The sequence below is a fragment of the Eupeodes corollae genome, chromosome 2, assembly GCF_945859685.1.
Source record: "Eupeodes corollae chromosome 2, idEupCoro1.1, whole genome shotgun sequence".
Lineage (NCBI taxonomy): Eukaryota > Metazoa > Arthropoda > Insecta > Diptera > Syrphidae > Eupeodes > Eupeodes corollae.
The window spans coordinates 135,129,222-135,138,300 of record NC_079148.1 but is presented as its reverse complement, the minus strand read 5'-3'; the positions used below and the strand labels follow the sequence as shown (position 1 = coordinate 135,138,300).

The 9,079-nt window shown below is 34.3% G+C and overlaps 1 protein-coding gene across 1 annotated transcript in view; it reads left to right on the top strand.

Moving 5' to 3' along the window:
* Nucleotides 1-819: 819 nt before the first annotated feature.
* Nucleotides 820-9,079, top strand: part of LOC129944478 (uncharacterized) — a 106,794-nt gene continuing 98,534 nt past the window's right edge. Inside the window, exon 1 of the mRNA XM_056053931.1 lies at nt 820-1,392. The gene's annotated coding sequence lies outside the window, so the exon portion shown is untranslated. The remainder of the gene's footprint in view (nt 1,393-9,079) is intronic.

Below are 9,079 nucleotides of genomic sequence, written 5' to 3'. Positions count from 1 at the left end.
GTATTAGTATGAAAAATGAGCACTTCAAATGTTGACACTTACAACCACATCATAACAGTACACAATATATAGGCACATTTATTGTATAAAAATCTCTATACCTATCGGTTAAATGCTTCATCCTTATACCATACACAACATCATAACAATGTCCTTCTTCTTCTCTTCTATATGATCCTCCCTGAAGTATAGAACCATCCAACAGAAAAAAAAAACAATCTCCTCAGAAGACAAACATTTCAAAAGTGTCTTAGTCCTTAAAGATGACTCATATAAATATTTTCTTCCAGGTATCTACACATATTGCTCAAGTATTGAAAGATTCTCAAAAAGCATCCATCTAGTGAATGGTTTGCCGTTAAGTTATTAAAACTTCGTTCTCTAACGCATATTGTTCATATAAAAATTCATCCAGTTGATTTAGGATGAAAAATCTGTTCCTTTTTCTATCTCAAAAAATCCAGATGAATGCAACAACAAAATCATACACACGAAAAGTCACTCAAAATTGAGTTTAATATTGAGTAGGTTAGATACCTGCTGAAGGATATAAGGACGAAACAAAAACCTGCGCAGGACTCTCTCAAGCTAAAGTGTCGATGCGCCTTGAAGAAAAGCACACAAAAAACACTCCCGGAGCCTCTTAAAACTCCACTCCGCATGTCCAAAACTTACAAGCCCCCAAAAAAACAACCCTCTCAACAGAAGGTACAAAAAAAAACAAAACCAGGCCTGAGAGTATATGGCGTAAAGAGCTTTTTTGCCAAGGGTTGGCGAAAAAATCAGCACACAACTCCGACGTGAAACTTTCAACGGATTCACCGTTTTTCATCCCTCGTAGTCGGTTGTGCGACTGCAAATTTAGTAAGTCATCAGCGTACCTCGAGTTCAGTTCTGAAAAGAATTTTCTGTGCAAAAATTTTGATCTTATTCCTTTTTGGTGTGTATAAAAGTCCTCTTGAGAGGGTAAAATTTTTCTGGCTGGGTGAAATTTTTGCTACGCGATTTCAAAGACGAGGTGTGGACCGTGAATAAAATTTGAAGAAAAAGAAAACGGATCACAAATAATTAAGTGCATCTAATAAAATTTGTGGATAAAGTTGTTTCTTGAGAAAATAAAAGTGCCAAACAAGTGAAACAGAATTTAAGAAGAATTAAAAAAGAAAGAAGAAAATAAGTTTACCAAAAAAAGAAAAAAGGTAAAAAGTATCTGACAGATACCAAAGCATCTTTTAGTGTGTGATATAAGTGATTTTCAGTATAGTGAGCAAGAAAGAGAAAAAAGATATTTTTCCTGCATCAAATCACATCGATAACACAAGCTGATACTTTCAATCCGCAGCTGTTAGGAGGACATTTCTAAGTGACTGACATCTCTTCTCGTCTGCAAAGGTAATTCAAAAAGAATTATTGTATCCTCTTTCTCTTCTCGTGTAGGTGTCCTTTTGTTAGAAAAAATGTAATTCTAAGAACGGAATTTTACTCCCGTTGCGAGTCCTGTCATTTTGATGCTTTGCTAAAATCGATTTTTTCCCGTTTTGGCGTCCCGACATCATCAGCAATACAAAGCTGCTGCGGAGTAGTCTTTTATTATGTCCTTTTGTATCCATCCATCTACCACCATACCTGCTGTGTACAGTACACTCCCGTTTGTTGTTCCTTTACACAGGGATATACCCTGTGAATCTTCGAGGATTCATCATCAGTTGTGTGTTGTTCCAGGAGCGCGGGCAGAGACTTAGGCGTGCATATTAGACAAACTTCGAATGCATATTTAATGAGGATGTTTTTCTACCCTGAGAGGTTCCTCCAGCATCCAGCATTCAACATCCAGTATTCAGCATCAGATGAAGACAAAGCTTAAGTAGGGAGTTAATGCAGGGTGCGATGGTAGGCAGGGTGGTCCACCTTACACGAGCTTATATCATCAAAGGATTTCTTTTTCATCAAGGAGGAGCAGGATGATGACGACGACAACGGGAACGACAACGACGACGACGATGAAGTCGATGATGGAGTATAAAAGGGCCTCAAGTGCTGCTTTTCACAAGCCAACACACTCGTGTCTAGGTCCTGGCTCTGATGGTTATGGTACACGACGTAAAGTACAGCCAAAGCCAGAAAATCGAGTGGGTAAGGGAGAGAGTAAGAGCATGAAGAAAAGAGAGTTTCTACATAAATAACACGTTGTAATGGAATGAAATAATTTTCCATCTTCGAGGGGGGCCCAGCGAAATAAAAAGGAACAAGGACCAAAAGCACCATCAGGTGGAGGCAGCATCGGCTTCAGCATCTGGAGTTGCTGGCTGCCTAATGGAAAATTACGTTGGGAAGAGTATAGTGATTTTCTTAATTTCGTGGTAAAATATTTATTCCAATCGATAATTCGTTCGTTTCGTTCTCTACCTTCGAATAAGCTTATTCCGGCGATAGATAAAAAAATATCCAAAATTCCCACCCTCTCTAGGTAGCTTCTTCATCATCCATCTTCATTTGAGTTTATTTTTTGTTTCCTTTTTCTTGTTTGATGTCTTAATAGGATGTCGAAGGGAGGGCAGAAGTTATCCTCTTTTTTTTTATATCAAAACACTTATCAAAACGAAGATTGATTTTTGTTGTTCCTTTCTTATGTTCGGTTTTTTTTTCTTCTTTTTATCTCATATCATTTTAGAGGCGTAATACGATTAAATTTATCAGGTTTATAATCGTTTGTCCCAAGCTGCCAATAAGTTTGTATATTTTTTTATTCTTCCTGATTGGGGGATGTTTTCTTTTAATTTTTCTTTTCCTTGTGTGAGAAGTTTGGTAGGCGAAATATTTCATTAGAGGGAAGAGGGAGGAACTTCAAACAAAAAAAAAAAACACCCCCTAAAGTGCAGGAAGTTTGAAATAAATTCAGCTTCTTCATTTTTTATTATTATTTATTTGTCTGTGCTGATGGTTTGGTAAAACGTGTGCGTAGAACCGCAAATTCTTAATTTAAGTCGAAATTTGTTGTTGAGTTTTTATGTCTTGAGAGTTGGTTTTGTCGTGGGTGTGTTTTCTTTATATATTTCTCAGGAATTCTCATCCATTTTGTTTTTCAAAAGAAAGCTACAAAAAGAAACACACTCTTATACTACTTTATATCCCAAAGGAGTAGATTGAAAGCAACAACAAAAAAGAATTCGAGCACAAAAAAGTTTGAGGAAGGTGGAAGATATATAACACCCTAAGGATTTCAATTGAGGGGGGGATTGTTTTATTTATTTTTGTATTAATATTCATTTCATAACTGAATAAAGGATTCCAGTTGAGCAAAACTTAATGTGCGTGTGTGTGTGGAGCGAGATTGAGAGTGTGGAGATTTCCTGTAGAGTTCTTTTTATTTATTGTGATGGAAAGGATTGCGGTGGGTGGGTGCTTTGTTTGGGGGATATCATTTATAGCTATAAATCATAGATGTTTTGGTTTCGATTCGAAGAAAATACACAGGATATTGGGGAAATAACTCATATAAAATAGATGAGGTCAAGTATGTAGGTAGTGTGTATGGGTGCAGGGTGATGCAAGGTTTTGATAAATGATTTATGGGTAATTTCTTTAATTTAATGATTAGTTTGTTTCTTTATATTCTACTTTGAGATAAGAAAACAACAATGAATTGCATTATGCTTTTAGAGAAAGTTATTTTTCTTATGACACTTTCCGTATTTTTGTATCAATTTTTTTCAAACTTAGAAAAACTATTTTAAACTTCTTTAAGTAGTGTAAAAAATTCATATAATGTAGGATAATGTTATTTGAGTAAAACCCTTGATATCCTGTTCTTAAAATGACATACCTAATTTCTTAGAATAAAGGTAAACATGGTTTGGAACGATTTAGTAGGCAAATACTAAAATATTCAGAGCAAATTCTTACTAAATCCTGGAATATTTAATGCTTTACTCCTGAAAATAGATTCTCTTTTACTTTCTCCATTTCGTATGTTTAGTGGAGATTTGGTGCGTAAGAAGTAAAATTTAATTTGAATATTGGTTTCAAAATGTTATAATTTTAAGTATTTTTGGGACATTTATTCAATTTCATCCGTGATGGCTTACGTCTAGTCTGAATAACTTTAAATATAACATTTATCAAACATCAGATAGCTGAATTCATTACGCGGAAACATTTTTTTTCGCAATAAGTCGTATTAATTTTATTATTATATTATAATAATAAAAAACAATAAAGTTGTTAGCCAAACCCATAAAAAATACAATTTCTGCTTTTTAAATCAAATCTCTTGATTATCTTAAAATTGCGGAAATCTTGGAGAGCTTGCTGAATTGTAGGAATAAGAATTCTGTATATGGATTTTTGTCTTCTGTTTGTCTGTTAAGTAGTCTGTTAATAATAGAATTTAAACAGAAATGCAATCTTAATAACGTTTATTGGCTTTTTCGCAAAGAATCAAACATTTGATCGTAGTTTGACGATTGCTAAAAGCCTTCTACTTTCTGAAAATTCTGAAGTGTAAAAGAAAATAATTTACTCATAGAACAAATCAAAAAGCAGTAGGCTTATACCCGCTTTTAGTTTCGTATGAGTTCTATCGCAAAAATCCTACGCTTAATAAAAAAAAATTGTATTTTTGAATGGATGGTTTCAAGAGCCGAATGGCTTTAGTTTAAATTATTTTTGAAACAAACAACTTAAAACACAAAATCATATCTTTCTGAACTTAAGTTTTCTCAAGCCCAAATAGTGACTTTTCTTGTTCAGCCGTTCTTGTTTCTAGGATAGTTATGTTTTCAGTTTAATAATCAATAATCAATCAGAATGAACTATTTACACCCAAATAGACTCATTTTGCACCGAATTGGAAATGTTCTTCATCTACAAAAGATTTTAGATCAAAATTGTTGTTAAAATTGAGGTATATAGGGTATAGGGTTTACTAAATAACTTTTTTTTTAAACAGAAACATCGAGTGTAGCTTCAGCTGTGTGGCACGTAGCGCCGTCTTGTTCAAACCAAATGTTGCCAATACCTTCTTCAATTCAATTCAATTTTTGAGAACAAAAATTTGTTCAACATGGCCCGATAATTTCTTGCTCATTGTCGAAGAAAAATGGGCCAATTATTCCTGTGGACCAAAATACGCATTAAAAAGAGACATGTTTTGGGTGTATCAGCTTTTCTGTGCCCCAAATGCGACAATTTTGCTTGTTTACATATCCGCCAAGATAAAAATGAGCTACATCGGAAGAGATGATTTTTTTGGTAAAATCAGCACCTTCGTTAAGCGTTGTTGAAGCGTATACACAACCATTTATCAACGGAAGGATAAAACTAATTATTTGTCAAATCAGACATGAGTGAAGTGTTACCATTCACGAAATAAGCACTATTTAAAAAAACGGACCCTATAGAATTAGATATCAAACACTTTCTTCAAAACGTTATTAAAATTATCTTCTGTTACTGAATTTTTTCAAATGAAACTTATCTTTAAAATGTTGGAAAACTGTTTTTGAATCTTTACTTTCTATAATGCAATTTTGTTTAAATCTTAAATCAGTCGAATTCTTATAAATAACAGTAGAACGGGATTTTTTGAAAATTGTATGATTTCTTCCAAGACTCAAAAAATAAAAGATTGTTCTAAAATACAATAGCTTGCCATTGCCAAATGCACTTAAAAATGTAAATGAATCAAAAAATTACTTTAAAAACACATATTTTTTGTATAAGGACACATTTTTTAAGAAGTAAGGCGGAAAAGACCATAAACAATGTTTACCGAGCTTCGACCTTGTTATGATAAGAAATAATGGGTACAGCAAGCAAGCCAAAACATAATATGGTGCATGTTTTTGAAATCTAATCACTGCTATGTTTTTTTATGAGAATATAATAAATGAAGACAATTTATTTATATTTTATCAAAATAAATACAGTTTTATCAGTGCTTTAAATTTTGTAAAAAAAAATGTTTTATATGTCCAAAATCTATAGTATTTGAAACATCCGGGCCTTTAATATCTACAGTACAAAATTTTTAAATATTATTGAGCTAAAGTTTTAGTTTTCAACCTAAAATTGTTATCACTCGAGTTGATCAACTTTAGATTTTCTCAACTTAGAAGAATAATAGAAGTTAAGAGAGAAAACTTGTGATTTTTCTCTCTTTTGTTTTTTCATCTTTAATAATCTAAGTCGCTACGTTTTGAAAAAATAAAAAAAAACCTGTTAATAATAGTTAAATCTTAAATGAATATTTTTTAAGAGCTGTTAAAAAAATGCAATTAAAATATCAAAAGGATTTTTCTAAAATTGTGTTTCTTTATTAAAAGCGACAAAATGGACTCTGCATTTCTCTTAAAAGCTGACTTTTTAATTGTTGCAGTTGCATGGCTAGCCGTCCTCTATATATCTTTGTCTCGTAGCGTTCAAGCTCAGTCCGCTTAACATTAATTGGTAGCCTTCTGCGTTCACGAGCAAATATCTCTTTTTTTAAACTTCTAAAATCTATATTTCAATGCCTCTATTAAAAAACAGTTACTTTTCCTCTAAAAGCTTCGATTCCTTATTTTGGGGTCCATTGTTTAAATTTTGTGACGGTTTTTCTGTAACAATACATTTTTGGGTTTTTAAGTATGGCAGGATGTCCCAGCATTGTCAACGAAATTATCGTTGATTTTTTATTTATTTCTTTCTCATTAATCGCAGCAGTCTTGTCGACGGCTTTGACTTTGTTAGCCTCTACCATATTTATGAGGCAAAATTTTATGATTTTAATAATATTTAGGTTAATTAAAGGATTTTTCACTAACCAATCTTCTTCTTGTATAGAATAAGTAATTTTTAGGAGTTTAGTAATATTCTTTCTCTGACACTATCCTTATGTTTTATTGCTTATTTGACAAACAACAATTCTTAAACACAAATGGGCGTTTTCATAGAGAATTACTAAAGTCGTGATTTCTTGATCAATAGTTTAAGGCTTGTTGGTTTCTATAGTTTGCAGGGCCCATTGTACTATCTTTTTTGTGGATGGGAACAATTAGAGACTCCTTAAATTTCTGTGGTATCATTCCTTGATCCATCATGTTGTTAAATATGTCCGTTATCTTGTTGATCAGCTCGTCCGACCCATACTTTTAGAATTCCGAAGTTATTCTATCGGAACCAGCAGCTTAACCATCCTTGAGGCTTTTAATGGATGCATTTACCTCATCCCTCTGGATTATTCCGTTTAAAAGTTCCACGTTAAAAGCTGGTTGAGCAGACCGAAATAATGCATTTTGAGATTTCTATTGATAACATAAACATTGCCATTTATTTTTTACGCTTTCTTCCAGAACTCATTCGTCGTCTTACAACTAACTAGGCTTGAAGCTTCATTTTCATAGTGAGATAATTTTTTCTCCTTACACAATGTTTTAAATTTCCGGTTCTTCCGTAATTCTTTTTTTCAAACTCATCGTTGGCTCGCCTGTACCACTTAATCGCCGTGTAGGATTAGTTCCTTGCTACCATGTACTCTGAGTCAAACCAGTACTCTTTAAAACTCACCACTTCGACTGTGCTTCTTAAGTACCGGAGCCGCTTTCCTTATACAATCTTTGACGGTTGTAAGATCACTGCTTACTTGCGTCCTTAGACATATATCCAATTGATTTCTGTACGCAGTTGCCTTTGAATCTTTCCACTGCAGTTTGGGCATCAATTGTAGGTTCACACTTTAATCGTTTTCAGATGTTCCAGTGTTAAAGTAGATGACAATTGAAATGTGATATGAAAACGGTACTTGCTTCACCTCAACATTTTTTTTCTTGCTCGTGCAGTAGCCCGTAGATCTCAATGCAGATAAATACCTGCATCCTCATTTTTGTGCAACTTCACGATGCCATTTGATGTGTTGTATTCCTGGACCTTAACTAAGTCATACTAATTAAAGGCATAATGACTATCAGCCTTAAGACTCTATAAGTAAACGGAAGGTTTGTAGACAATCTCAAACTGTCATTACATATGTTCACGAATATTAAAAATATTTAAATATGATTTGGTCATAGGTAGGTAGAAATGACGATCTCAAGCCAACCTATCCTGAGATCCAATTAGCGCTGTAGTGCGCCGTTTTGATACCAAAAACTCGTTTGACCTGTGATAGAAAGGGAAAGATTTATAGAGAAGCTTCATAGCGATTATGTTAGAGACATTTTGTCGCATTGAGAAAGAAGATTGGTCTCTAATCTTTGTCTCAGATAGCTCATCAAGTTCGTGAAAGAATGCTTTTCCAAAGTATTTCATTCTAGTGTTTGCCAAAGCAGGACATTTGCAGAGGAAATGGATTATCGTTTCACTTTCTCTTTGGTCACTACAACTACGGCAAAAGGTTTTGTAAGAGATATTCAACTTCTCCGCATGAACTCCTATAGGCCAATGTCCGGTACAAACCGCAACAATCCTGGCTATGTCTTGCCTTGGCCTGCATAGAAGATCGTTTGTACGGGTTTTATTATAGGTGGGCCATATCTTTCTAGGTATAATGCAGTTGGGTAAATTTCTCCACCTTCGGTTTGATTCAGTTTGGTAGATAGAAAAGATTTAACCCTTCATAGCACCTAGAGGAATTTTAACTATTTCCGCAAGTGAGCTATGAAGGGCCGATCCGATCGAAGGTTTAGCTCGTCAGCCCGTTCATTTCCCACGATACCACGGAACCCAGATCAGGGTGATACTGAGGTTAATATTCAGGCTCGCAAGCTCATTGCGACATTGCTGGACCAATTTGGATGAGGATGTGGCCGAGTTAATATCTTTGACAGCTGCCTTATAGCCGTATTTCGGTTTTGGTTTGGGCTTTTTTTAAGTATCTTACATGCCTCCCTTATTGCCAGCATTTTAGTCTGAAAAACGCTATAAAAGTCAGGAAGCCTAAAGAATTTAGATACATTTAGGGACTCAGAAAAGATCCCAGAACCAACAAGCCACTTCCTCTTTGAGCCGTCAGTAAAGATGGTTGTGTCGACACCTATCGACACGATGTCATCCTCCCAATCTTCAAAGTAGGAGTGCAGTAGTCAGTGTCTACCGAGATAAT